Source organism: Nicotiana sylvestris, chromosome 3 (genome assembly GCF_000393655.2).
Source record: "Nicotiana sylvestris chromosome 3, ASM39365v2, whole genome shotgun sequence".
NCBI lineage: Eukaryota > Viridiplantae > Streptophyta > Magnoliopsida > Solanales > Solanaceae > Nicotiana > Nicotiana sylvestris.
The window spans coordinates 199,576,739-199,585,195 of NC_091059.1; the positions used below are offsets into that span (position 1 = coordinate 199,576,739).

An 8,457-nucleotide genomic window follows, 5' to 3' on the forward strand; every position below is an offset into this window, starting at 1 on the left:
TACGCTAGTCGCTTTAGGCGCGTATTTAATAATGTTATCTTCTTAAACTCGGGTGCACATTTATGTGACCCAAATCCAAATCTCAACAGAGTTGAAATGTGTCAATAACCACGGGTGCACTGATGTGACATGGTTCGAGATGTATTTTTATGATGTTGCAATCCTCGGTAAAAAAATAATAATAATAAAAGCGGTACACAGTTAAAATTTGCACATAGGTTCAACATGTATTAAAATCAGATAAATAAGCCGAATATGACAGTTGAGCGATCGTGCTAGAACCACGGAACTCGGGAATGCCTAACACCTTCTCCCGGGTTAACAGAATTCCTTACTTGGATTTCTGGTTCGCGGACTGTAATACAGAGTCAATCTTTTCCTCGATTCGGGATTCAACCGGTGACTTGGGACACCATAAATCTCCTAAGTGGCGACTCTGAAATAAATAAATAAATCCCGTTTCGATTGTCCTTTAATTGGAAAAACTCCCTCTGTGCCCTGCGGGCGCAGGTGAAAAAGGAGGTGTGACATAAGTGGAAAGAGGTGTACGAACACAGCAATAGTCCATTGTACATTATGTTGTATTAATTGTACTATAGACCTTGACACATTTTATTGGTTTTTGAATTCTTTTGTCCTTCTTCCGTGAACACGTGTGCTGCTACTCTATTTTAAGTAAATCACGTGTCTTTCTCTGTTTCCGCTTTCTTTTCTCTATCCTTCCCTATTCGCCCTCTCCTCTTTGTATCTCCATGCAGAGAACGCTCAATTTTTCCAGAAAATATCAAATCAAAGCAGAGAAAACCAATCGAAATTCTAAACTCCAGCACTATTCAGAAGCGACAAAGGGATGTGCAATTTCAATTGAAAAAGGAGACTATTCACTGTATTAACTTTGAAGATGCTGAATTGCTGATAACTCTGTGCATAATTTCGTTTTTATTTTTTTTATCTTTCTCTCTCTCTCTCTCTTTTAAGTCAAAGTGAATATAGACATATAGATCATCTAATTATGAATCTATACTCTTTTTTCTAGGATGAATCTCAGAGATGTCCTGATTCAGTCAGCATTTTATGGTTCGGTAAGAGCTTGTTCTTCCTTTAGTATACATGTGGGTTTTTTTTTTTTCAAAATTCATGTGTATATGCTGTTATTTTTGTTGGTTCGCCGTTTTCTATTGCCGTATATAATTAATTTCTTGGCATAAAGAAAGGTGAATAACGTTTTTTTTAGTTAGAAGAAAGGTGGTTACGGAAAGAAAACTTGGGTTATTACCTGAATATATCCTAGAATTATCTAATGAGTTCAGCTAGACCGCTCCTTTGTATTTTTTTTTTTTGTGTTACAGTGGAAACATTGCCTAAATGATTTGAATTAAAATAAAAGGAAAAAAAATTGTAGACACATTAGATTTGCTAACTCAATTGATTCTAATTAGAAATTTCTAAGATGAAGCTTCTTTCACATTCTGTTTTTCATTCAACTGATATTTAATATTATTTTATTAGTTTCTTATCGTTTCAGATGTAACCTAGGCATTTCTGCAAGTCAATCTTGTAACTGATCTTGTTTATATTAAAAATGTAACATATCTCGAGTTAATTTAGTGTCTTTCTTTCTCCTTTTGTTCTTTTCTGCACAATATATGTCCTATCTTTTTTTAGGAAGGTGCAATTCAGGAAATACTGCATTTACTAAGTTGGACATTTTTCACCAAGATACATGATTATTCAGTATGAAGAAACTTCTACATATTGGATTAGAAATTTCTATTTTTTTGCATAATAGATTATTTCTGCTCTGTTAGCCTTATATATCTTTATGAATTTGAAATGTATAATACATATATTTTATTGAAGAAAATTATAGGTATCAAAACATCATGGCAAAGGAAGCAACATTAATCAAGTAACACCAGCTACACCTGATTGGACATGCAAAATTCAAAGTTCTGGACAAAAGTTGAGAATGAGAAAGTCCTGAGAGAAAGATGAAATTTCAGAATCTTGTTTTTGCAAGATAAATAGGTAATTTTATTTATCTTCTATGTATACAATCAACTTTGTTTAACCAAGCTTAAATAGATATCCTTTCAGTCCAATGGTGCAGTTTTTTGTCAATCAGTTTTTTAAGTACATAAAAATTAGAGATTTTGGTTTCACTGAAAAGATATGATTCTTGGAAATATAATGATACTTTGGTGAGCGTTTTTCTTTTAAATCAGTTATATATGCTATATCTAACATTGGAGCTTATGATGTAGTCTTCCATAATCCATAGTCTTGAGATGACTCTAACTTCCTTCTAATTCTTTGTAAATGCAACTTCCAAAGTAATTTTCAGATATTAATAAGTTAGATTCAAGATCAATATTTGGACAAGCTCTTTTCGAGTACTGGTTAATGCATACAAATAGTTGAATTTTCATTTTGATTACCATTTCAATTCTCAGAGTTATAACATTAGTGACAACCTCTAAGGTAGTCAAATCTTCTACTTTCTCTTTTTGAGAATAGCAGTTGGTAGAAAGTCACAGTTGGTTCTTCGATTTTCTTTACTTCTAACCAAGCATCTTGCTCACTCTTAATCTTGTAAATGTTCAGTTTCGTGCTCCTATTCTTTATGTCATTCTAAAAAAATAAAAAGCTTAGAGTTTTTAACCAATTCTCATTGCCTTCTGATTTATAACAGAAGCATTTGCCTTTATAGCTGAATATATTCTGCAGTAGTTTTGTTAAACTGGTTTCTATATTCTTAATCATATACATTTTCCCTCATCTATGTCTCCTGAAGTTCCTATATTTTACTCTCCAGTATCTTTGCATCACCATTTAAGTAATTAAGTTACCTAATGCTTCTGTAGACCATTGACTTAACATACTACCAAGTATAAAAATGACAACAGAGAACTACAAGGAAAAAAGGCTTAGCTACCTGCTAAAAGACTGATAATTTGTGGAAAAGCGATGTTAGCGAAGGATCATATGCCTGTGATGCATCCTTAAAAGGAGTACATGAATACACAATCATCTTACGGACAAGGTATATAGACATGATCAAACAAGTGTTGGATGAGTTATAATTTAGGGAATATATTTAATCCATGTTCTCAAGCAAGAAACATGGGGGGGGGGGGGGAGAGTTGATCGGAAAAAGAAAGCAAGGTTGATCACGTTATGGTAATAGTCCTATAGCTTTGATCTATATCTCATAATTTCACCCATATTTATTGATTTTTCTCTGAATGCTATGTCTCTTGTCACACCTCCTTTTTGCGCGCCCGCCCCGAAGGGTAAAATGCGCGAGGGAAGTTTTTCCAATTTAAGTGACAATATTCGAAATGGGATTATTTATTTAATTCAGAGTCGCCACTTGGGAAAGGTTTGGCTTTTGGTGTCCCAAGTCACCGGTTTATCTTGAATCCCAAATCGAGGAGATTTTCGACTTTTCCAAATGAAGTCTGCGAACCAGAAATTCTAAGTAAGGAATTCTGTTGACCCGAGGGAAGGTGTTAGGCACCCTCGAATCTCGTGGTTCTAGCACGGTCGCTTAAATTGTTATAATGGCTAAATATCTGATTTAAATACATGTTGTGACTTATGTTCTTTTATTAAGTTTAAACCGCTTTTATTATTATCATTTATTTTTATAGAATTGCAACGTCGTGAAAATGCATCTCGAACCACGTCACAATCAATGCACCCGTAGTTGTTAACACATTTCGACTCTGTTGAGATTTGAATTTGGGTCACATAAATGCGCACCCGAATTTAAGAATGTAATTTAATTAAGTCGCGCCTAAAGAGTCTAACGCATTATTATCTTTAGAGAAGGTAGTGAAATACACTAAACAATCCATCCCAAATTCTATGTATTTGATATACATATATACACTTATGAGGGCCCCGCAAGTTTGTGTCTCTTATTTAACGAGGCTCATCTCATTTTGTGAAGCAAGTACGCCTACGATGATTACATTTTTATTATGTTTGTCTCTAATAAATGGAGAAAGAAATTACGTTCTAAGTAAATTGCATGCTTGACCGATTCCGGATTCTTGTTTAATTATCTGATTGGTTGTTTATAAGGTGGGAATCGCCTCATGCCTTACTTCAAAGAGTGAATACGTTGTTAATTTGCTTAAGGGAGATTGCAAGCAAGACGAATAACATATACTAAACTTACACTAAACGGCCTTCAAGTTTGAATTTAAACTAGCTTATTTGGTCTTGATTAATGGAATCGACTATTTATTAGAAAACTGCTATTAATTAGATTCAAACTGCCTAGTGGAATTCGGATGTGAAGGAATTAAGTTGAATAGTTTGAAACTAATGTTGCATCTGTCCAGGTTAACAGCAATCCATCTTATACGTGCAGAACATAACTAAGAATGAAGTCTAGTTTTTGGTGTACCAATTACTCGTACATTCCACGAATTACGTAATCACATCACACACACAATTAAACAAGGTAAACCATTGTAAGTTAAGATAATTAAACAGACCCAGTTTTAAATACAAAACTACCTGCTTTATCTTCCTATCGAGTTACAATCTGAAGATTTGCGTGAATTTACTAACACTTTATAAGACTATGGGTGCAGTACCAAAGGACTAAAAATTCTTCGCGTCTTTCATTTCAGATCATTGCTATTGTTACATCAATATGAGATTCGAAAATGTGTACCTGGATGCTGAAATGCAAAGAAGAAAATAGAAGCAGCAAGTCAGCAACAAACTCAGATGACAGCAGTGATCACAAATAAAGCAACGAGCCGCAGCAGTAGCAACAAATAACAGCAGAACAATCCCAATGCAAGGGTGCAACTATGACCAAGGGAAAGAGTAGCAAAATGACAGCAAGAAGCAGTGGAGTAGAATCAGAGCTCAGACAGACCAAATCCAGAAATAAACCAATGAAACACAACCAGTAACCTCAGTTGGGACTTGGAGAAATCAGTATTGATTAAACAGGTCGAAACAAGTGAAATCAAAACAACAAATGGGAAGAACAGTTTCTGATTTTGTCAGTGTGTTTTCTATCTCTCCCCTCTATCTATCTGTCTGTGTTCCTTATGTGTGTCTGTGTGTGTGTATCTCTCAATGTGTATCCCTGTATATGCCTCTATTTTCTATATGTCTTTCTAGTCTCCCTCTCTATCTTTTCTGTATATCTCCCTGAGTATATCTCTGTCTCCCTATCTCCTTAAGCTAATGGAAGTTCTTCTATTTATAGCCTAGCATCAGGCCATTTACATCCTGTTAGACAATTCAGACTCCTCCCATGTGGCCTGCTATCTTTCCCACTCCCAAATAAAATAAAAAACCCCTCCCATGATATTCTCCTGGCAGATCTATCTTTTTAAGTAGGGTTTATTATTTCTAAACCAAATCAGGGTATGGGCAGCAGGGGTGTGTTCTGACAGCACATGCTGTCCATTACATTGCAATGCACATGCTGCCCAAGGTTGAAAAATGAGTAAACAATGCCATCAATTGAATTAAAATCTGAGACCTATTCTAGACTGCAGCTATAAATCAATCCTTAAATGTTTTCTGATTTGGCTAAACAGACTAATACATAGTGGCAACAAACTAATCTGATTCAACAATGCTTCAGTAAATCAAAATAGCATGAGTCAAATTGCTATCATTCCAGTCTGAAACTAATTGACGACGTATATCGACTCGACTATACTAATTATAACACATACAATCGAAGCCAATGATCAGAAATCCAACAGTATCAACAAGAGGTTCAGATTGCACTGTCAAAACAAAAATGACCCTGGGAACTAATTAATCGACCAATTTCAATTTTAGTCGATTGTACAGTTTACAAACACACACAAACTGAAGAAGGGCTTGACCAAATACAGAAATCTTGGGCAAAGTGGACGGGACAGTCAAAATTCAAAGCAAATCAACTAAAACATTTAGCCATACGAACAGACATTTAACTATAACAAACACATGAACTGATAAAGAAAAGGGAAAGCAAAAATACCTTAGAGTCTTGGAAAATCAGCAAACCCTAACTCGGATTTGAATCGACCTTTCTTGGGGTTGAACGGACTTTAATCGAAGTGTTCTCAACTGAGAACACTTCGATTAAGGTCCATTAGACCCTAATCATCTGGTTCAAACGGACACAGATCGGACATCAGGACTTCTAGGGTTCCTAAGGGCAGATTTGGGATTTATGTTTCCCTGGTTAGATTCGGACCAAACGAAGCCTGGTTTGGTCACGAGAGAGGTCAGGGGAGTGTCTGGTATGAACCTGGGGTAGATCGGTGTAGATTGAAGTTCTGCTCGAATCTTCAAATGAAGATTCGAGAACCTAGGGACTGATTCGAACTAAGCGGTTGGTGGATTTGGATTCAGGGTGGTGAGGTGCGTCTAGGGTGTTAAGGTGGTGGTCACCGGTGTCCTTACCACCGGGTTTAATGGTGAGGGGAAAGGGGGCGACGTTAGGGTTTCATGGGTTTTGGGGTCTAGTGAAGGAGACGACTTAAGGGAGGGGTGCTTGGATAGGGGGGTAGGGTATGATATGGAGGCTTTTATATGGGGTGGATGGTTGGGTCTTGGCCGTTAGATCACTCGAGATCAACGACCTAGATTCAAGGGTTAATCCAAACGGTGTCGTTTGGTTTATTATTGGGGTCGGGTTGGTCCGGGGTTGAACGGGTTGGGTTCGTATGTGGGTACGGGGGATATGATCTTGGTCGTTGATCATTCTGAGATCAACGGTCCAGATTGAAAGCGGCTCAACGACGTCGTTTGGACGGTTGTGTGGCCAGCTCAACTGGACCGGGTAAACAGGGATTCTGGATTGGGTTGTTTGGGCCTGTTTGTTTTAATTTGGACTGGCCCAAATCCGAAAACCCTCTTTTTTAATCTCTTAATTAAAATGCCAAATAATACTAAAAAACATTAAACAATAATTAACACACAATTAACATTCAATTAAAATAACATCACTTAATGACAAAATAGAATGAAAGATGCATTTTTTGTGATTTTCCTTTTAATAATCGGATTACGGTTCAACTACACACGACATATATTTTTTATATTTTTTTTGTTTGATAAAAATAAAAACGGACAAGATCACAAATAACTACCAAAAATGCCATGTAAATTCCAAAAATTGTACATCAAGACCATTTGCTATTATTTTTGATTTCTTTTGGAGTGATTGTCGCGTAAAACAAAAATCACGTGCTCACAGCTGCCCCTCTTTGTTCGGAAACACGAAGAGTTTTCGTGCAAAGATAAAGTGAGCGGATATGAGCGATTTTTGCCTATTGGAATACTCCGTGTGAAGCACATTTTGAAAGATTTGACCGAATCTTTGCTTCGAAGATTTCCTACATATCCTGGGCTAAACAGGAATCAGGTCAATGTAGTTCGGGAAACTTCGGTAGCCGGGACTACCATGGGATTGCAATGCTTGCTGTTACTGTTGTTGCTGTTGCCATAGTTGCTTTACTGACCGCCTTATTACAACCAAAGGAAAATTGAAACTGAACTAATTACTTATGCTTGTCAACTGCTAGTTACAAGATTCCTATCTATGATTCTTTTGCAACTTGATCTTGGGTCTTAGCTGATTCTGCTTGTAGACTTCGATCCGAATCTTGATGCTTTCAAGTTGTAGGCGCCTGTTTATTTCTGTGATATTGAGTGAGAGGGGATTGGTAGAACTCGGGACCTTGATCGAATCTTGGGGCGATCCGCCCTTCGTTTTTCCAAGTATCTCGGAACATCTTCTTTTTTTCTTCTTCTTTTCTTTATTCTGGGTTGAGACTCATCTCGTGGGTCATCTCGATCCATGCGCCTCGAGGTCAGACCTGCGGGGAAAAACAAACGAAAGAAATTTTCTGCCCCAGTTTCACTAGGAAAATTTTGTGAGTTAATTGCCAGGAAGTTTATAGAATTGATGAAGGGATTGGAAAATTTCAGTCTACAAAATGCCAACTCCGGGATTGGATCCCTAATATTGCCGCAAGGTAAAAATGCTCAGTTCATGGTTGGAGCCCTAATGCTGGCTAAATGGAAAAGTGCTCAGTTCAGGGTTGGAACCCTAATGCTGGCTAAATGGAAGATGCTCAGTTCCGGGTTGGAGCCCTAATGCTGGCTAAATGGAAAAAGTTTAGTTCAGGGTTAGAGCCCTAATGCTGACTAACAAACAACGCTCAGTTCAGGGTTGGAGCCCTAATGCTGGCTAAATGGAAAAAGTTCAGTTCAGGGTTGGAGCCATAATGCTGACTAACAGACAATGCTCAGTTCAGGGTTGGAGCCCTAATGCTGGCCAAATGGAAAAAGTTCAGTTCAGGGTTGAAGCCCTAATGCTGACTAAATGGAAAAAGTTCAGTTTAGGGTTGGAGCCCTAATGCTGGATAAATGGAAAAAGTTCAGTTTAGGGTTGGAGCCCTAATGCTGACTAATAGA

The 8,457-nt window shown here is 37.2% G+C and overlaps 1 long non-coding RNA gene across 1 annotated transcript; it reads left to right on the plus strand.

The window, feature by feature from the left end:
* The first annotated feature begins 733 nt into the window (after positions 1 to 733).
* LOC104224410 (uncharacterized) lies at positions 734 to 5,082 on the plus strand. Its single transcript, XR_011405928.1, has 3 exons — positions 734 to 1,082; positions 1,871 to 2,028; positions 4,647 to 5,082. It is a non-coding gene; the product is annotated as an uncharacterized lncRNA (long non-coding RNA).
* Positions 5,083 to 8,457: the final 3,375 nt, after the last annotated feature.